This window comes from Diabrotica virgifera, chromosome 2, assembly GCF_917563875.1.
Source record: "Diabrotica virgifera virgifera chromosome 2, PGI_DIABVI_V3a".
NCBI lineage: Eukaryota > Metazoa > Arthropoda > Insecta > Coleoptera > Chrysomelidae > Diabrotica > Diabrotica virgifera.
In genome coordinates this window covers 197063849-197086355 of record NC_065444.1, presented here as the reverse complement: position 1 = coordinate 197086355, position 22507 = coordinate 197063849, and the positions used below count along the sequence as shown (strand labels likewise).

At 33.7% G+C, this 22507-nt stretch overlaps 1 protein-coding gene across 1 annotated transcript in view; it reads right to left on the bottom strand.

Annotated features, from left to right (window-relative positions):
* LOC114330511 (uncharacterized) overlaps nt 1-22507 on the bottom strand; it is a 63899-nt gene that overhangs the window by 21671 nt on the left and 19721 nt on the right. The gene's annotated exons all lie outside the window — the stretch shown is intronic.

The following is a 22507-nucleotide window of genomic DNA, read 5'->3' as shown; positions in this document are numbered from 1 at the left end:
AGAAACTGAAATTATTGAAAATGCGATTTTCTATAATTTCATTTATTATAATTTTTTTCGTGCGGTCGATATTTTCCGAGTTATGAGGGGAAAATAGTGACAGTCGGAGCATAATTATTGAATTATTGAATTATCTCGTTTATTATTAGTTTTACAACAAATATGTACTGTACAAAAATGAAGAGAACTAAATTCTACACAATTTTGATCTCTTCCATTTTTTTGTTAAAGTTAATATTTAAGGTAGTACGTAACCGGTAATGGCGCGAGCGTAAGACCGGATTGATTTTATAGCAATTGTTTTTGTTCAATATCTACGCCATTTTCAACTAAAATTGTTCAAAATATAATTTCCTACAATTTCCTTTTAACAATTTTTTTCATGCGGTTGATATTTTCCGAGTTACATGGGAAAATAGTAAAAAGTGGTGGGGGGAGCGTAATTATTGAATTTAATTTTGCATCCGAGCTGCCCCAAATTTTATAATTATATCCTTTAGGAGAGATCAATAGTAGTATAAATTTAAAATCTCGACTGAATTCCGCGGTTGCATTAGCCGCCATATTGATTTTAAATGAGAACTGTTGTTGCTTAATATCTCCGCCATTTTCAACTTTTCGACATAAATGGTGGGAAAGAAAATTGTTGGAAATGCAATTTCCTACAATTTCTTTGGCACAATTTTTTTATACGATCAATATTCTCCGAGTTAAGGGGGAAAATAATGGAAGCGGAGGGGAAGCATAATTATGATAAAGATATTTTATAGAATTTTTGAAACTTCCAATGAAACATCAACCAAACTAAGTATATAAAAGACATTATATACATTAAGTTCACTTAATTTTATTAACTAGCGGGTTTTATTGGTTGAATTTGTCTGTCGATATTTTAAGTTTTATGTCAGCTAGCTAATATATCGTGATGTTCCAATAATTTTTTTTTAAATTTTGGACCTTGTTGGGGGGAATTTTCCCATTTCCCCCCCTTGTAGACCCGCCACTGGTTCTCTCGAAAAATTGTAGTAAATCGTAATTGCAACAATTTCAGTTCTTACACTTTTTGTCGAAAAGTTGAAAATGGCGGAGATATTGAACAAAAACAATTGCTACAAAATCAATCAGGTCTTACGCTCGCACCTTTACCACATACGTACTACCTTAAATATTGATTTTATCAAAAAAATGAACGGCATTAAAATTGTACAAAATTTAATTCTCTTCATTTTTCTATAGGTAAATATTTGTTGTAAAACTAATAATAAACGAGATAATTCAATAATTCAATAATTATGCTCCAACTGTCACTATGTTCCCCTCATAACTCGGAAAATTATAGAAAATCGCATTTCCAACAATTTCAGTTTCTACACTTTTTGTCAAAAAATTGAAAATGGCGAAGATATTGAGCAAAAACGGTTCTCGTTTAAAATCAAGATGGCGGCTAACGCAACGGTGGAATTCAGTCGAGATTTTAAATTTATACTAATATTGACCCTCCCTAAAGATTAGAAAAATAAAATTTGGGGCAGCTCCTAATGCAAGGTCAAATGCTATCCCGACTGGGCTATTCGGGCTAACGTCACAAGTCAAAAAGTTTTCGAAAATTCGACAAATCTCTTGCTATATTGTTTGTCCGTCGTTTGTTCATGTTTGTCCATCGCATAATTATGTTTGTCCACCCATTGAATTTTTTTAAATAAAACAAATGTGAAAATGTATAGGTACATTGCTTACGGATAATACGAGAGTACTGTTGAAAAATAACTTCAGACTCCAGAAGTTAGAAAACTGTTAAGTACACATTAAAAATAACTACCATTTTGTTTACCCTCCAACCTCTTGCAAAGTGTGAACCCACCCCCTCGGAGAGTTTTTTTTTTAATGGCATGGACTTTATGTCAATCAGCAAGTCACAACATGACTATTAGGTATATCACGAAAAATAAATATTTAAAGACCGTAAGTCCATAAAATATCAATAACGAAGAAAATCAATTAATAGTTATTTATGATGTATACCCTATTCCGCGAACATACGCCTGTTTTGGATTACTTCGACAACGAATATTTTACTGTGCAAAATAAGAAGAACGAAAGTAATTTGCAAATTACATTGTTGTTTATTGGAATAATTATTAGCGCCATTTACTTTCGTCCTTCTTATGTTGCACAGTAAAATATTCGTTGTCGAATTAATCTAAAACAGGCGTATGTTCGTGGAATGGCCCATAAGTGTTAAAAGTACACGTTTAAGGCACGCATGTGAAAGTTTGCAGAATGAGCGATAGAGAGTTCTGCAATTCACATGAGTGCCTTAAAAATGTACTTTTTAACACGCATATCATACAATATTTTTTCTACAAACGTAATTACAGGACAATATCTACAAAAACTTTTACTTGAACTTGACTGACATTCCAATTTTATATTTTTTTGACATTACATCAAAATTGCATATACGGTCAATACGAACTGCAGTGCCTTAAATTTTTTTTTTCTACGAGCCTGCAAAAATGTCTTCTTCGCGCACGCGTTTTAGTTTAGAAAGTTTTACTTTTCCGCACGCGTTTTACTTTTCCGCGGGCGTTTTACTTTTCCGCACGCGTGTTAATTTAGATATATTAATATGGCCTTAAAGTAATTATAATACATGCAATAAACTAATATTTAGATATTATTTACTAATTTATTTCAAATATATCTTATTGTGTTCATGTTTTAATGAAATTAACGCGAGAATTCGATGAAATAAAATATAATTTTGACATAATATTCGAAAGTCAAATCAGTAGACAATAACAGTGGTTTTGAATCGTCGTCATGGAAACCAAGATCGTCGTCATGCTAACCAATTATGCTGAAAGTTTGGTTTTGACAACCTTGTCAAAGAATTAATTTGTGTATGTATTTTCATATTAATTAAATTAATTGATTAAGATTTGGTCATTTTTTAAAGACTCGTAGAAAAAATATTGTTCCTAACTCTTGCAGAAAGTCTCTTTTCCGCACTCGACTGCTTGCCGAACTCCCGCTTCGCGTCGTTCGGCAAACTGCAGTCGCGTGCGGAAAAGTATGACTTTCTGCACTTGTTAGGAAAATAACTATTAAAGCACTAGTGCCTTAAAGTAGCATTTTTAACGCTCGTATGGGGTGCTAAAAAAGAATGTGTGTGTACTTTGTACGCACGTAAAAGTTATACTTCTATTATATGATTTCAGCGAAATAAAATACTGTTAACAGTTTATTTTTATTTTATTAAATATTAAACTGATTATAATAGTTTACCACTTTCCAAAAATCCAAAAATTAAAAAAAAGACAGCAATTCATTTGAACCCGGGACCTCTCGATCCGTAGTCGAATGCTGTACCAATGAGGCTACGAAGACATTGTTTTGACGGTTTCTCGGACATTATGACAAACCACGGTAACAAATAGACGAAGTGAAATATTAAATAAAAATGTTTTAATAATACGTATTACCTTACTGCCAAGGAAGACAAATCCAAAGACACAAAAATTAAAATAAATATATTTACTAAAAACACTAATATATTTTTCCACACCTCTTTTGGGACTGATACATGTAACTTAAAACATTTGGCAAGGAACAACATACTGTCTCTGTGCGCATGCGCTCAGAATAATAAAAACTCACTCCCTATCGCGCCTAAAGAAGTATAACGTCAAAAATGCATTTTTAACACAGTTGTAGAAAAAATATATTAAATAAATAAATTAATTAATTAAACTCGGAGAGTTTACTTAATTTTTTTTTAATGCTCAACGCGGGTCAACTTCACGTTCCCTTAAAAACGTATTTAAATGTTACTCGGGGCAGAATCTTAACTACCCGTTTGTCCCCTGTGAGGATTATGCGCCCGGAGTAACGTTTTAATGATTTTTTAAGGTGACGTAAAGTTGGCCCTCGTTGAAAATTTACAAATTAATTTTAAAGTCTCCGAGGGGGTGGATACTCACTTTAAGAAGTTGGACAAACGCTGCGGGGGAGTGGACAAACTGGTAGTTATTTTTAATGTGTACTTAACAGTTTTTAAATGGAGTCTGACGTACTTTTTCAGCAGTACTATCGTAATATCCGTAAGCAATGTATAATTTTATTTTTATTTTAAAAAATTCAGTGGGTGGACAAACATATTTATGCGGTGGATAAACATTAAAAACGATGGACAAACAACATAGCAAGGGATTTGTCGAATTTATGAAAATTTTAGGACTTGTGAACTTAGCCCGAAAAAACATTTTTTTTATAAAAAAAATTGATGGTACTAACGAAATAACACAGTTGACAAACGTATTCAATTGACAATCGAATAGCGTCGGTCACATTTTTTTCCTTCCTTTTTCGGGCCAACTTCACGGACCTCATCGATTTCTGTTCTGTCCAGCGAAAATTTCTAAGAATACATCTTCAAAGGTTGGTGACGACCTCATATCATCAAACAAAGTACTTACTCTTAACATTAGTATTAAAGCTCTTTTGTAAAGGATTATATTATAATGATATACAGGATTTATTTGCAGGTATCTGGAATTTATGTTTTTCTCTCTCATTTCGTCCACAAATGCCGCAGGTGTCATCAAAGGGGATGTGGGAGCCGGCATAGATTTATGACCTCTAATTGCTGCAATCAATCACTGATGATCTTCCTCGAGTATCTGTACAATTTATCTGACCGAATCTGCGTGATTGCCTCAACATTGAAGTTTCTATTCTGACTTACAGTTAGGCCTATCGGTACTTACTGTAATACCGTAATAAAACCTTTTCAAAACATACCGCTCGTGTGCTGTGATACAAAATTCCTCATTAGACCAACCCTCGCTGTAATACTTTATCTACTGGCCAGTCTGTTTGTATCTTTTATTACCCTTTAGAAAGCCTGAACGAAAATATTCCGTCAGTTTCATGAATTTATGTACCGCTCAAACCATACACAAAGTATAGCTATTCCCCTCTTTAAATAATTTTGTTCTATAAAAAGGCATATCTTTTGAATTTAAATTAATTTTCCGCCGAGTAGAATGTAGTGAAAGTTCGACTTGTATTTTCAAGACCTCTGATAAAGACTAAGGCATTTTTGATACCTTTCGTATATCTTTATACTTTTACCTTTTGATAGATTTTGATATTTCGCCTATTTAACTTTTTTTCATTTAATTAGGGTCTTAAGTATGTCCAACGTTAGTCTCAACTTAACCCCAGTTAGTTATAGACTCGCCCTGATTCAGGAAATCCAAATGTATCTCAAGTTGGGAATTTAAGTCAATCTCAGGTGATCCCATTGGGAGTTAATCCACAAGTTTAATCCAAGTATAAGTCCCAGACTATTGCCAGTCAATGGGAGCAAGAATAGGATATTACCTCCGAATTCTATCCTACTGCATGGATTTTAATGAAATTTTGGGACTAGCCTCTACTTATCTCCTAATTCAAAGTCTACCCTATGCCGATGTGTGCTTTTATATTGGGGGTGGTTCCCACCCCTTCTTAGGGGTGGAAAATTTTTTGCTAATTTTAAGCAAAAACTGTTCCATAATTTCTTTTCGAAAACTCAAAACTTTTTGAGATATTCTCGTGGTTGAAAATTGGCCATTTTCATTGAAACATAATACCTTTTCGAACGGTGTTTTGCGAATACCTTAAAAACTATGTATCTAACTAAAAAAAAACTATATTAAACATTTTTGTAGGTTATAAAAAACAAAGAGACACTTGCCTTCATAAATCTTCTAGTTATAATACAAAAAGAGATATGGTAGGTGAAAATAGTTTGTTTTTTGGTACGTCCTTAAATTGGTGTATTCAACTTGAAATAACAGAGAAACGAACGATTTTAGGTGTATAATGCTACTAATACCTTTTGTAGTGCTTGAAAAGACCTTTAAAATTAGCTATATTAAAGGTCCATTACATCAAAACTAAGCGAGATATGCTGCAAACAAAATTGATAACTCATGTATTTTAACAAAAAATGAGAAATAATTTTAACCCCCATCCACCAAAATGTAAATGCATGGTTTTCCTTCTACAATACCTTTTATTATAGTGTTATTTCTATGTTCAAAAAGTTGGACGGGTTTAAAATGAATGGTTGTTGAAAAAAAAGATCAAATTATAGAGCGCATTTTTAAATTTTCTTAAAAATCTTGCTTTTTCTCCATGTAACTTGAAAATGATAAGAGATACAGTAATGAAAAATAAAAAGGAAATTTTTATCTGAAAAAGCCCTACATTTTTATATCGTTTTTCGTATCTCTTATCTTTTTCGAGTTACATGGAGGAAAAGGAAGATTTTTAAGAACATTTAAAAATGCGCTCTATAATTTGATCTTATTTTTTTTTAAACCATTCATTTTAATCCAGCCCAACTTTTTGATAGAAAGAACACTATAATAAAAAATATTGTAGAAGGAAAACGATGTATTTGAATTCTGATGGATGAGGGGATAAATATACTTCTCATTTCTTCTTAAAATACATTAGTCATTAACTTTTTTGCAGAATATCTCGCTTAGTTTGCATGTAATCGACAATTAGTATTGCTCATTTTAAAGGTCTTTTCAAGCACTACAAAAGTTATTAGTATCATTATACACCTAAAATCGACAGTTTCTCTGTTATTTCAAGTTGAATACACCGATTTGAGCATGCAGCAAAAAAAACAAACTCTTCTTTCCTACCATATCCCTCTTTGTATTTTAACTAGAAGATTTATGAAGGAACGAATCTCTTTGATTTTTTATAAACTACAGAAATATTTTATACAGTTTTTTTTGTTAGATGCATAGTTTTTAAGGTATTCGCAAAAATCCGTCGGAAAAGGTGACATTTTTCAATGAAAATGTTCAATTTTCAACCACGAATTACTCAAATAGTATTGAGTTTTCAAAAAATAATCATATAACAGTTTTGACTTAAAATTAGGTTCTCTAGCCTTTTCCGTGGCTATTTTAACCAAAACATTTTTCACTCTCGAGAAGGGGTGGGAACCACCCCCAAGATAAAAGCGCACATCGGCATAGGGTAGACTTTGTTTCTTGAGCTATTCCCTACTTACTGTAAAAATATCAAGTAAATCGAAGTAGTACCCAAATACCCTCATTGCCTATATCTCAGGATTTACCCTGATTGGCAGTCACAGTTCAACTCATCTAAGTATGGAGCCCCAAGATTTGACGGCACCGAAAGTTAACTCCCATTGATCTCTTCTAGAGCTTTGAGTTATTGTGAATACACTTCCTTTCATCAACCGAATATATAAAAATAAAAACAAAAAGATTATGCTGTGATTTCCAGTAGAAGTCAAGATTTGACAAACAGCCCAAAATTAATTATGCTTTTTCTCATGAGGATCTTTCAGTGCGTCACAGTTTGTCGATTTCTTTCTAACGCATTAAATTGCATGTGACAGAAAAAAACGCACGTCAGTGATTACATTTTGTCGGTGACATTTATAACATTTATTCTAGTTGTCAATAGATGGCGCTAATTTACGAATTATATAATATATCTAGGAATATAATCTGTTCAATTTATAAGACTATACAAATTAAAGAAAATACCATTTTATAAATGCAATAAACACAATTGATTTGTTTTTATGCCAAATTGCAAATAAAATGTGACAACTGTCAGATTTAACTAAAATGTCATGTCACTAAAATGTATATTATCACGGACTTACCTTTTTTTCTATCATTTGTGACGCACTGAAAAATGATGAACCATACCCTCCTTTTTTTCTTTTGGCATCACAACCCTGATAGTATGATATAATTGATCCAAATAATGCCATAACCCAGACATCCAAAGTGAAAGTTATCCTCCAACACCAAATTGTTCTATATGGTCCACATAATGTTCAGAAAAAAGTCACACCATTTTGAGCGTCGGGTTTGGGGGGTAGAGGGGGGAGAAATCGGTAAATTCGAATTTTTTTTAGTTTTTCGTCAATATTTCTAAAACTATGCGGTTTAGCATGAACAACCTTCTATACAAAAATGTTCTACATTACATTTGCAATAAAAAAGGTCCTATGCATAATCCTTCTAAAATGAACGGTTCCAAAGTTACAGAGGTAGTATATTATAATTGGTCCAAAAAAGGCCTAACCCAGACATCTAAAGTAAAAGTTTTCCTCCAACGCCAAATTGTTCTATATGGTCCACCTATTGTTTAGTAAAAAGTTACAGCATTTTGAGCGTCCGGTTTGGGGGGGAGATGGGGGAGAAGTCGGTAAATTAGTAGTTTTTTACGTTTTTTGTCAATATTTCTAAAACTATGCTTTAGCGTAAACAATGGTCTATATAAAAATGTTGTACATAAAATTTAAAACAAAAAAGGTCGTATACATAATTGTTATAAAATCAACGGTTCCAGAGTTACGGAGGGTGAAAAGTGGAGGTTTTCGATACTTTTTATATTATTTGGGCAATTGATGAAGATTTTGGGTGGTGAGGTTGACGTTTCTTCAAGGGCTTATCACTAACATATCATCGGCCACTGAAATAGTAAATTTTATTTACAAAACACAATCCTGTTAAGGAAAATTTCTATAAATTGCCCAACAAATATAATAAGTATCGAAAACATCCACTTTTTACCCTCCGTAACTCTGGAATCGTTGATTTTATAACAATTATGTATCGGACCTTTTTTGTTTTAAATTTCACGTAGAACATTTTTGTATAGAACATTGTTTACGGTAAAGCATAGTTTTAGAAATATTGACGAAAAACGTAAAAAAACTACTAATTTACCGACTTTTCCCCCATCTCCCTCCTTCCCCAAACCGGACGCTCAAAATGGTGTAACTTTTTACTGAACAATAGGTGGACCATATAGAACAATTTGGCGTTGGAGGAAAACTTTTACTTTAGATGTCTGGGTTAGTCCTTTTTTTTGGAACAATTATACTATACTACCTCCGTAACTTTTGAACCGTTCATTTTAGAAGGATTATGTATAGGACCTTTTTTATTTCAAAGGACCAGGCAACACTCCTTATGGAAAAGTGGTCCCGGTCAAATTTGATGAAAGTTTGGTCAATGATACTTCTTGATGTGTAGATTAAAAAAGTCCATGGCACCTGGGTCTGAATAACTACTATTCTCGAGTTACAGCCTTCTGAAGTTATTGGATTCGAGTGCTCGGTTTACGTTAAGTGCACTAATTTACGGTCAAGTTAACGAAAATATTTATTATTAGAAGAAGAGAAACTCATGTTCTTCATACATACTTGCGTGTTTTATACGAATTTGTGGTCAAAAATAGTTGGATCGTATTTTAGTCTTCAGAAAACCTCCGGAAAGTCTTCAGAAAACTAAAGAAGTGCGGTATAAAATGTGCTGCTAGATCGATATAAGCATTATCATGTTTTCATGAATGCTTCTCAGTTATGCAATACCAGCAAAACTGCAGTTCGGCTTTATCTTTAGGAAACTACTGAACAGTAGCGGATCTAGGGGGAATGGGGGTAATTCCACCGGTAACATGTTCCAGAATTAATGAAATAACTTTATTTAACGAAAATGGACGAGATGGAGCCATCAAAACACATTTATAACCAAAGAGCGGATAGTGTGACGAAAAGACGTAAGCCCAGAGCACGGGCGCCCATATAAAAATTTTTAGGGGGGTGGCAAACGTGAAGATGTTGCACATTATATTTTGTATACTTTGAATATCCATATATAATTCAAAGCACCCGAAAAGCCAGAGGGGTTAGGCGCCCATGGCCCAGAGTACGATTTAAGGACCAGATAAGATGAGTTACGGGTGTTAAGAGTACGAAATTGGAAAACCAAGGCGGAGGATAGAATGGAATGGAAGCTGATTCTCGAACAGACCGAGGTCCACCAGGGGTTCTACAGCCAATGATGATGAGCTTTTTAATACAAAATATTATGGAGAATAATTTTGTAGGGTTATTTTTATAACAACTATAATATTCATACTTAGGTATAATCATATAGAAGAAATGGTCAATGGAGAAGGCTTCATAATCATGATTTTGCTAACTTTCCTGTTTTCGACTTAGACTAGCTAAAAGACCTTACGATTGGGATATATCAAATTAAACTGGCACCATCTTACATACAAGATAAAATAATAAGAGAAAATGACGAAGAGTTTCAAATTGATGAGAATATGGATAAACCGGGATTCATTAGGCAAGCCGCACACCAAAGAAACATGAAACGTAAAACATGAAACATGAAACGTTAAACACGATTCATGAAAATAAAACACAGGTAAACAAATCTTGAAGTCCGCCTACCAATGAAGCGAGTGTGATTCATGCTCATAAAACATTTTTATTTTCGGAGAGTTTCATAAATGGCAGGACGTCTATTTGTTTAGCAGTGTTTTATTTCCATGAAATGTGATTTACGTTTCGTGGTTCCTTGATGTGCGGCCTGCCTAAGAGTTCGAATATTTTCTAGGTTTCGGCAAGCTACAAAACACCAAGTATTCATTTCCTATACCGTTGATGAAGATAATGATGAAGATGAGCCTGTAGAAGAACCGATTACCTGTCAATCTGGTGCGAGAACTGTAGGTACTTGTGCTCATATCACCAGTGTGTTATGGTTTTTAGGCTTTGCAAGACATCAACCCAATGTTAAGTATCCTGATAGGTCGTTAGTTAACACGACGTTAGATGCATCTAACCGAAATCAGCAAAATGTTAACATACGAATAGTCGAAGATGATTTAAACCCGATCTTTCCATAGACAATTGTAATTAATATTTAGCATTTACAAACTACCATTTAGTTTGTTTTTTTTTGTATTGAAATGAAGTCCATGTTCTCTGCCTGTCTTATATTTGATATGCGGTACAAGTTTCATGTCAACTAATGTATTTTTTATGTTTCAACAATTTTTTCTTTAATTATTCTGGAACATGTTACGAGTGGAATTACCCCCATTCCCCCTAGATCCGCCACTGTTCAGTAGTTTTCTAAAGATAAGGTGGAACTGTAGTTTTGCTGGTATTCCATAACTGAGAAGCATTCATGAAAACATGATAATGCTTATATCGATCTAGCAGCACCTTTTATACTGCACTTCTTTAGTTTTCTGAAGACTTTTCGGAGGTTTTCTGAAGACTAAAATACGATCCAACTATTTTTGACCACGAATTCATATACAACACGCAAGTATGTATGAAGAACATGAGTTTCTCTTCTTCTAATAATAAATATTTTCGTTAACTTGACCGTAAATTAGTGCACTTAACGTAAACCGAGCATTCGAATCCAATAACTTCAGAAGGCTGTAACTCGAGAATAGTAGTTATTCAGACCCAGGTGCCATGGACTTTTTTAATCTACACTTCAAGAAGTATCATTGACCAAACTTTCATCAAATTTGACCGGGACCACTTTTCCATAAGGAGTGTTGCCTGGTCCTTTAATGTAGAACATTTTTGTATAGAGAGTTGTTGATGCTAAACCGCATAGTTTTAGAAATATTGACGAAAAACATAAAAAACTACGAATTTACCGATTTCTCCCCCCTCTCCACCCCCCCCAAACCCGATGCTCAAAATGGTGTGACTTTTTTCTGAACATTATGTGGACCATATAGAACAATGGTGTTGGAGGATAGCTTTCACTTTGGGTCTAGTTATACCATACTATGAATGGTTCCTTGCCTGTCTGGCTATGTCCTTCCATTCAGAACTCTCCTCCATTGTCTTACATTCAGTTTTCAGGTCGTTTTTTACATCATCCCACCATCTCGTTCTGGGCCTTCCTGTTTCTCGTCTTCCATTGTAATTTTTCTTTGTGGTCTTTGTATCTTCTGTCTCTGGACATGCCCCAGCCATAACAGCCATGGCAGTGTTTAACTTTTCACAAATCTTATAATATCATACCCTTTATTTAATTCATTAATTTCATCATTTCTCCTGATTATCTATGGGCCGTCTTCCTCTTGCACCTGGCCGTACACTTTTCTCGGTATCTTTCTCTCGAATGTCTTAAGTTGGGCTTTCATTTTTTTTGTCATTACCCAGGTTTCTCAACAATAGGTTACTAATAGCTACTACCACTATATTAATATTATGTAGACAAAATTAATTACTAAATATACTAAATAATTGGAACCAAGTTCAGTGAATAGAGTATACTTAGATGAGTTTGTATACAGGGTGAGGCAAATAAAGGGCCTATTAGAAATATCTCGAGAACTAAAGGCAACAGAATCATAAAAATTGGAATAAAGGGGTTCTGAAGGATGATCTATTAAATGAAAATATTTTCATCTCTTTGCAACTTCCGGTTATACCGAAAGTTGCTTATAACTTCGTTTTTTTAAATGGGACACCCTGTATATTTTTACATTTTTGGATTCTCTTCGATGTCTTCTTTCTTAAAATATGAGGTTTTGTAATATTATACAGGGTATTTTAAAAGATAATTCCGTTTTTTTTTTATTAATTTCGTAGCAAAATTAACACCCTGTAGAATTGTAGTAGTTTGACATCTAAAACTCTACTTACGTTAAAATGATTTTTAATATACTCTACTATTGTTAAGAATCATTAGTATAGCTAAATTTTTAATTTTAGTATACAGGGTTGGTCGAAACTCGGAATGAGTATTTTCTGAGTTTTCTTAAATGGAACACCCTGTATTTTAGTATTATATTTAGACACCAACAATCTTAACTAAGTAGGTATTTCGATAGCTAAACCATTATTGGTAATTTTAAGGACCAGTCTGGATTAATATGTATTTATTTCTGAAAAATTATTTGGGATTGAGTATTTTCACGGCCAACCTAATAAAATTTTACGTATTTTTTGTTGCAATTAATGTTTAGCTTGAATCACCAATAACTCACAAATTAAAGCAGTTAGGTATAGGGAATGCTTAAGAAATAAAAAAGTACTATAAAATATCATTTCACTACAATACAAAAATACAGGGTGTTCCATTTAAGAAAACTCAGAGAATACTCATTCCGAGTTTCGACCAACCCTGTATACTAAAATTAAAAATTTAGCTATACTAATGATTTTTAACAATAGTAGAGTATATTAAAAATCATTTGAACGTAAGTAGAGTTTTAGATGTCAAACTACTACAATTCTACAGGGTGTGAATGTTGATACGAAATTAATAAAAAAACGTAATTATCTTTTAAAATACCCTGTATAATATTACAAAACCTTATATTTTAAGAAAGAAGACATCGAAGAGAATCCAAAAATGTAAAAATATACAGGTTATCCCATTTAAAAAAAAACGAAGTTATAAGCAACTTCCGGTATAACCGGAAGTTGCAAAGAGATGAAAATATTTTCATTTAATAGATCATCCTTCAAAACCCCTTTATTCCAATTTTCATGATTCTGTTGCCTTTAGTTCTCGAGATATTTCTAATAGGCCAGTTATCTGCCTCACCCTATATACATTAATTCCATTCCTTATTTACCAATGCATTGCAGAAAACTATGGTACAGATACGGCCATTGAATAGTTTACACCCTTACATATTATCTACTAGCTGATTTTTTAAATTTTTAACATTGTTTAAACAAACATTTTACGTTAAAGTGACTTTATCAGTTGCGGACCCAGAATAGGTTGATTAAAATTAATAATAAAATAAATCTACACCACAGGCGACTCTGGAGATGCTGAAAAACAGAAACCTTGGTCAGCCGATGGTGGTGGCCCCGAGTCAAATTTAATCTAAAGCTGTCTTTCCTTATTTCATTTTAGTACTCATTTTCATTACTAATATTTGAGTACTAAGGATGCAGAATTCTGTTGGAAGTTTATCTAGATAAGCGGGCAGGTCATGGATGTATATTGTAGATCCTCCCATGTCCGCTATTTATCAGAATGCATGCCCGCCTACATCTGAATACTCTGACGAGTTTACTCCAGAAGAAATTACCTCAGCAATATCAGAAATTAAGTCTGGAAAGGCACCCGGCTCCGATAAAATACATCCAGAATTTTTACTCCATTGTGGCAAATATGCTAGAAAATGGCTGGCTGATTTCTACACAGATATATTGAAATCAGGAGAAATCCCCCATTCCCTTAAAAAGGCCTCCATTATAGCCATATTGAAACCAGGAAAAGCAAATGATCGACCCCAAAACTACCGACCGATTGCACTGCTGAGCTGTGTGTATAAACTGTTGGAACGCTTAGTCCACAACGGAATTAGTAACAACATATTTGGGGTGATACCTATTGAGCAAGCAGGGTTCAGACCTAACCGCAGCTGCGCAGATCAGATCCTATCCCTAACAACACATATTGAAGAAGGTTTTCAAAGAAAGCAAAAAACATCCGTTGCTTTTATTGACCTATCAGCTGCATACGACACCGTCTGGAGACAAGGACTAATCTGCAAACTGATCCGTGCCATCCTATGCCAAAAGGTAACCAAACTCATTGATAGCATGCTCACCGACAGACCTTTTCACGTCACAATGGGCAACTTAATAAGTGTCCAAATGAAGCTCAGCAATGGACTGCCACAGGGATCTGTTTTGGCACCCTTACTCTTTAATTTATACATCGCGGACCTACCTAGGACAACTTCGCAGAAATTTGGCTACGCTGACGATTGGGCCATTGCAGCAAGACATAATAACATGAATGTTACAGAAACAATACTGACGGATGACCTTACTGTTATGGGTGAATATTTTCGCAAATGGAGGCTACGGCCCAATGCAACGAAAACTGAAGTGTGCTGTTTCTATCTGAATAATGCCCAAGCCAACAAAAAAACTCTCCGTTCACTTTGAAAACAGACTACTCACTCATAACTCAACACCAAAATATCTTTGAGTGACTCTTGACAGAACTTTAAGTTTTAAGGAACACCTACAAAGAACGGCAGAAAAACTGAAGACGCGAAATAATATAATCCAAAAGCTATGTGGCACCACATGGGGGTCCTCAGCCTCCGTACTCAGATCATCCGCTCTCGGACTCGTATACTCGGCGGCTAAATATGCTTCGCCGGTATGGCTCAATAGCAAACACACGAAGATCATTGACACCCAATTAAACCAGACAATTCGAATGATCTCAGGTACAATTCGACCAACACCGAACTATTGGCTTCCCATTCTGAGTCACATTCCACCGCCGAAACTAAGAAGAAGTCATTCTCTTCTCAGAGAATATCGAAAAATCGAGGCTAACCATCAACTACCCATCCACCATGATAAGCTTGATATCGAAATGAACAGACTGCGCTCCAGATATCCCCATTGTTAAGGGCCACCTCCCTACATAAGGAACATTTCGACCTCAGCAACGCTTGGAGAAGACAATGGGAGAGCGACTCACCACAGGAATCACACCAAATGGCCAGTATCGATCAGAAACCGCCAGGCTTTGAACTGCCCCGCAATACATGAACGGCGCTGAACAGAATAAGAACAGGTACCGGTAGATGTGCTGACAGCTTGCATAGATGGGAAAGGCCCTTACTCCTGAGTGTGACTGTGGTGCGCAACGGCAGACCGTCCGCCACGTTATTGAGGAATGCCCCCGAAGGCGGTACCCTGGAGTTTTCGATGAGTTCCTGAATGCGACCGAAAATGTTTTACATTATATTAATACATTACACCACATTCACATAGCAAATTCCCAACATAAACAAACGCACGTGTTAACAATTCGTCCACTCATTCGTCAAGAAGCTATTAAATATAAAATCCACAAGGAAAAGAAAAAGGTTTTCCTGTAGTTGGCTGTATACCATCAATCACAAAATTGGAAAGAAATCCTTTGTAAAAGGTATAAAAATTTTTTTATTAAAAAATCCCTTAAAAGGGCTACATCACAACAAAACGTTTTCGATTTTTATAAAAAATCATCATCAGTGTTAGATAAACTGGATGCTAGCTGAGCCACAAAAGAAAAATATTTGGGTAAAAACCCTTTACATAAAATATAGATGCCTTAAAAGTGCATACTTCAGTAAAAAGGCCTGTGATGGTCACATGGCAAACAGGATAATGCCCTAAGGTAAGGTATACAGGTTTCCCAACACGTGGGATCCAAATTGAGTTGATCACATTTCAATGACTTAATGGCAACTGAGTTGCCAGTTGCCATTAAGTCATTGAAATGTGATCAACTCAATTTGGATCCCACGTGTTGGGAAACCTGTATACCTTACCTTAGGGCATTATCCTGTTTGCCATGTGACCATCACAGGCCTTTTTACTGAAGTATGCACTTTTAAGGCATCTATATTTTATGTAAAGGGTTTTTACCCAAATATTTTTCTTTTGTGGCTCAGCTAGCATCCAGTTTATCTAACACTGATGATGATTTTTTATAAAAATCGAAAACGTTTTGTTGTGATGTAGCCCTTTTAAGGGATTTTTTAATAAAAAAATTTTTATACCTTTTACAAAGGATTTCTTTCCAATTCTATTAAATATAATTTATTGCCATAAACAAGGCGGTTTCTCATTTTACAGGTCCTAACTTGTCAGTCTGCATCTGCAAATTTAAATTGTATTTTTTAGCGTTGGTTTTTAAGATAATATTATTTTGTGTTATGTTATGTACTTTACAGTAGTTATTGTTGAGTTATTAATTAAGACTGGTCGTGTTTTATAGTTTTTTATAGTTAGTTATAAGTTTTATAGTGTGTAGTCTGTGTAGTGAACTTTTAGTATCCATAACCAAAGTATTTAGTCATCAAAAGTAAAAATAGCTTGTGGTAATCAGTTTTATAAAGGTAAGAGAAACTTATATTTTAATTTATTGATGTTTCAAAAAGTTTCATTTCCTCTTCTGGACATGAAAAAGTATACAAAATGCAGTTTCATAATAATCCATTCACTCACGGTAAAATGTTACAAAACCTTCAAATTTTAAAGAACCGCTTAGATGGACATGAAATTTGGCATACATATAGCTAATATGTCAAAGAAAAAAGTAATACTGTGCCGATGTGTGCTTTGGTCCTGGCAAAAAAATACACATTCAAAATAGGCCCGGAAATGGATAAATTGATTAATTCTAGGCAACTTTTGTTCTATAGCGGTTTTTCACTTTTTTCACAAAGTCAATACTTTTCGAGTTATTTGTGAGTGAATATGTTCATTTTTCAACAAAATAACCACGTTTTTAGACGGTTTTTTGCAAATATTCCAAAACGTAAATATTTTATCGAAAAAAAAACATTCTTAGCAAAAACATAACTTATAAATAACATAACCTTATAATATGATGCTACTTTATTCAAAACGTTCACATTGTTATGTATATCTCAGTTAATGAATATTTTAATTTTTCTTAATGACATAGGCGCAAAATTTCGCCTGTCAAAATGTTCAATATATTTTAAATGTATTCATTTTTTTCGAGTCCTGTGAAAACTAATAAATATTTGTGAAAAATTTAAAGGCAGAATGAAAGATTACATTATTATTGAGGGCCGAAAGTCCCTGAAAACTTCTATACCTAATGTTTATTTTAATAAGTTACGGGGGTGAAAATAAAAGAGAAAATTTAGGGTGATTTTTAATTGCAAATATTTCACTAAAAAGAAACTTTTTATTTATTCTAAGGGACTCTTGACCCTCGGTCATAAGGTAATATTTTATTCTAAGTTTAAATTTTTCAAAAATACTTATTAGTTTTCTCAGGAATCGGAAAAAATGAATACAATTTAAAGCACATTAAAAATTTTGACAGCCGATATTTTACGCCTTTCCCCTTAAAAAGAACATAAAATTTTGTTTACAATTAAATTTCAAGCAATTCTTACGGTATTAGTTTCAAAAGTAAATATTTTTAAAAAACATATGATACACCTCAGTACGGCCCTGTTTAGCTTCCACGTGCGTTTGTTTACAGTTGGGAATTTGTAAAGTGAATGGACTTTAGATGTTCGTTTGTGATACTTCATGTAATGTTTTATATACTTTTTTTAAATTATGTGTTCTTATTGTATCTATGCCATACGACAAATAAATCAGAATGTGTCTTTATAAATTTATAAAAAGCTCAGGCAACAGATAGTTGCCAAGGATTCTGCACTCCGACCTATAGAGAATTTTCTCTGTATATAGATAGCTGTTTCAACAGCTTGGATTCAGTTCGCTTCGGGATACACCACAGGAGGCTCTGAAGACGCTGAAAAGCAGAAACGTGTGTCAGTCAATGGTGGTGACCCCGAATCGAATTTAATCTAAAGCTGCCTTTCCTTAAAATAAATCTACACTGTTGGCCGAAATAAAGGAGTACATTTTTTAGTTGAAAAAACTTTTTTGTTTTTTTGGTCGATTTAATTTCTTTTTGTGGGGCTAATACCCTAACATGTCCTCAACATGACTGCAAATTTGGAAGCAAAAATAACGTACAGGGTCGGACTTATAAAATAATTAAGCAACGGTGCATTTGAGCTCGTTGCAAATGAAAACTGTCTAACCTAAAATTGAACTGACATGCTCTTTTGGTAGATTAACTATCCAGAACACGTCAGTAAAAAGGAAATTTTTCAAAATTACCGAATTCGCATAATATCGTTATTTTTAATTTAATTAGGAAAATATAACATTTTACCAAATACCACATTTATGAAAACAGTTTAATAATTTTAAAACTTATGACTAAAATATTATGAATGTGGCCACCATTATTGTTTACCACTTCTTGAAGTCGTCTGCGCTATAAATTGATAGCCCCATTTATTACACCCTGTTCAAAATTGTTCCAAACAAACTGCTTTCTTTCTTTGAGCTGTTCGATGGTTTCAAATTGTTATCCATCATACAAATTTTGTTCGAAAATTCCCCAAATTGAATAGTCAACCGGATTAAATTCTGGGCTCTTAGGTCAGGGCCGTGCCGTGCTATGATGCGGCGAGGCAGTCGCATCAGGCGGCATCACAAGTGGGGCGGCATAATCAGTAAAATAAAAAAAATTGTCAGATTGTGTAAAGATGTAGTCAGAAACTATAGAAAAAATGAAAAGTTAAAGACAATGAGCAAAATGAAACTTTAATGAAATTACAGAAAATTTTGATATAAGTTCCGAATTTCCAGTTGAAAATAAAATTCAGCCAGGAGAAAAAGCTTTTATTTGACTAGGAAAATCTGTGGATGAGCTCTTAACAGATGAAGCTAAAAAAATAAATTTGTTCATCTATATTTTAAACATTGCCGTTAATTCTTTGATTGATCGATTTTCACTTCTAGAAATTCATAAAAATTTTAAATTTTTATATATTTTTAAATTAAGGGAAATATATGATGAAACACTAGAAAAATATTGTATGAACCTTCATTCAATACTTTCAGTAGAAAAAGAAAAAAAATCTGATGATATAATGATCTTCTAATAGAAGAATTGAGTGATCTATTTCAACTGATACCATACTCCATGAAACCTTTAGAGGTTTTGAACTATTTGCACCAAAATGACCTAATTTCTTTATACCCAAATGTAGTTGTAAACTGAGAATTATATTAACAGTCCCTGTCTCGGTAGCTAGTGGGGAAAGAAGTTTTTCAAAATTAAAAACTATTAACGAAGCTCCATAAGACAAACAAAAATAAAAAATTTAGCACTTATTTCAATAGAGTTCTCACTAATCCCCACTAGACTACACCCATTCTGATTGACGAGTTTGCCAAAATTAAAGTCAGAAGGGTAAAATTATAATTTTTGTAAATGTTACTTGAGAGCATAGGCGCAAAATTTGCGTGCATTGCTTTTTAAATACTTTCACTTTTTTTCGAATCCTGAAAAAACGAATAAATATTTTTTAAAAATTTAAACGCAGATTAAAAGATAACATTATTACCGAGGGCCGAAAGTCCCTTAGGATAAACAAAAGGTTTCTTTTGAATAAGATATGTGAAATTAAAAATAATACTCAATTTTCTCTTTTTTTTTCACCCTTTAACTTATTCAAATAAACATTAGAGAGATTTGCAGGGACTTTCGGTCCTCGGTAATAATGTAATCTTTTATTTTGCATTTAAATTTTTCAAAAATAATAATTAGTTTTCTCAGGATTCGAAAAAGAAATTAATGCATTTAAAACGCATTGCAAGCAAATTTTGCGCCTACCTACTCTTAATGTAGTGTTAATACATATGTATTTCATAATGTAAAGTATGTTTTGTTTTTAAAATAAAATGGGCCTGGATCCCGCGTATCAAAAAAAAGTTGATTAATAGCAAGCTGAAAATTTGTTAATAGTTTAATGGTGTCACGGCGCACAAACTTTGATGTTTAAGAACAGTGGAATAGGGGAAGTTTTAATTGTGGAACAGGTTAAAGATTTGGAACGTCAGACTACGAAAACGTCCCATGTATTTTGTCGGACAGAACTTCCAATTGATTTGTTACTCTTGCATTAAACTCTCATGCAAAAATCAGACTGGTATTTATCACCAACTGGGCATTTTAATAAGTCCGACACGTAAAACATGTCAAATGACAGGAATTATGACAGGTGATAAATAGCAGTCTGATTTTTTCGTGAGAGATTAATGAATTGGTAACAAATCAATTGGAAGTTCTGTCCGACAAAATACATGGGACGTTTTCGTAGTCTGACGTTACAAATTTTTAACCTGTTCCACAATTAAAACTTCCCCTGTTCCAGTGTTCCCGTACATCAAAGTTTGTCCTACTAGACACCTTTAAGCTATTAACAAATTTTCAGCTTGCTATTAATCAACTTTTTCTAGTACGCTGATCCAGGCCTAAAAGTTTTCGTTCATTTTGTGTAGTTTCTTTTAATAAAGATAAAAATTAAGTTTCACTAATATTTAAGGGGCGGCATTTCGAAGACTTGCATCATATTGAAAAAATGTACCGCACGGCTCTGTCTTATGTGGCCACATCTCTGTCTCAACATAGTCCGGGCAATTTTCACTCAAGAATATCCTTGTATTGTGGAAAGTGTGCGAAGGAGTACCATCCTGCTGGAAAGTGTAATCATAACATATTTATTCAATTTCAAGTAATAGGTGCTGCAAGATTTGTTCTTGATATGTTTCTGGATTAAGTTTTAAACCGGCATCAACAAAAATCAGACGAGATTTTCCCAACATGGATACTGCAACAGAGACCATTTGCACCTTTTGAGAAATGACTTTTATCAATTAAAAGATGCTCTAGCTGTTTAATTATACGTCAGAATACACCCTCTTATTTTGGGTATTTTTGAGAGGCCGTAAATAAAACATTTTTTCATCTGAAAACCATATTTTTCTAGTGTCTTTCCAGTCGTTTTTTTTTTCTTACATTGGCAGTAAGTCTTTGACAGTAAACTTTTTTAAATACTTCAAGATGGCAGTCTTCTTTAAAGATTCTTCGAACTGATGTGTGGGGAATTCTAGTTTCTTTTGGGATTTTCCTTGTTCCAACAGATCGGCCAGGTTGCAAATTTCCTAAAAAAACCATTACTCTAGCAATATTTTCTTCAGTTCTTGAGGTTCGCTTCCTTCCTCTTCCACTTTTATGTTCAATAGACCCATAGGTTTCCCTTAGATGTCTTAAGAACTTTCCTGTCGTTCCAATATGCCAATTTTTCTCAGGAAATGGATTTACAATTTTTCTTGCACCATAATTATATTTTTCACGGTAATATTTGATTAATATTCTGTCCTCTTTGCTTAAAAGTGGCATTATGAACTGACCAATTTCTTATTTAACTATAAATCTGTACGTTAGAATTGAAAGGGCGGTAGTCCATTTTTACAGCAAATGGAGATATGCAGCCAATAATACACTTAAAGGTGTTATCTTTCGAATGGTGGTTAATAGGTGGTTGTACAGGCAATATTACTAAAATTGCAAGTCGGATGTCCACTGTGAAATTTGTTGCAAAAAGCCCTATGTGGTCTTTTTTGCATGGCACACTGATTGTTAAAAAGATGGCAGTCCAATCTCTATGGACAACCGCCTGTCAGCTGTGTAAAAATTGAAGTTATAAGCAAATGTTTTTGCATGGTTTATAGATAAAAGTAATTTTTTCTTTATCGAGATTAATGTGATAATAAATATAACAACCAAAAATGTCTGAATCAAGAGCAAAGAGGATGGTTCTACTGAGTTCAATCTTCATTTCAAGCCTCCTAACATTGATACATGTGACACCTGTGACAGTTTTGAAAATAAGCGAAAAGAGGCAGATCCTACTGTTGAAGATATTTTAAAGAAAAAAGCAGATCATTTGAACGACGCAGATAACAGATACAAGTTAAAAAGGTAAGGTAAGATAAGATGCAAGCAGAATTTAAAAGAAGTCGTAGCAATGATGGATTTGCAAAAATGTCTCCCTATACCTATATTAACTGATGGAAAATCGTTTTATTTAAAGCAGTTATGGACATTTAATTTTACCGTCTATAATGATAGTTCATGCTTCATGTGGGACGAGTCTATTGCAATAAGAGGTGTCAACGAGATAGCTTCCGCTGTAATAATGTGGTTAAAAAATTTACCTTCTA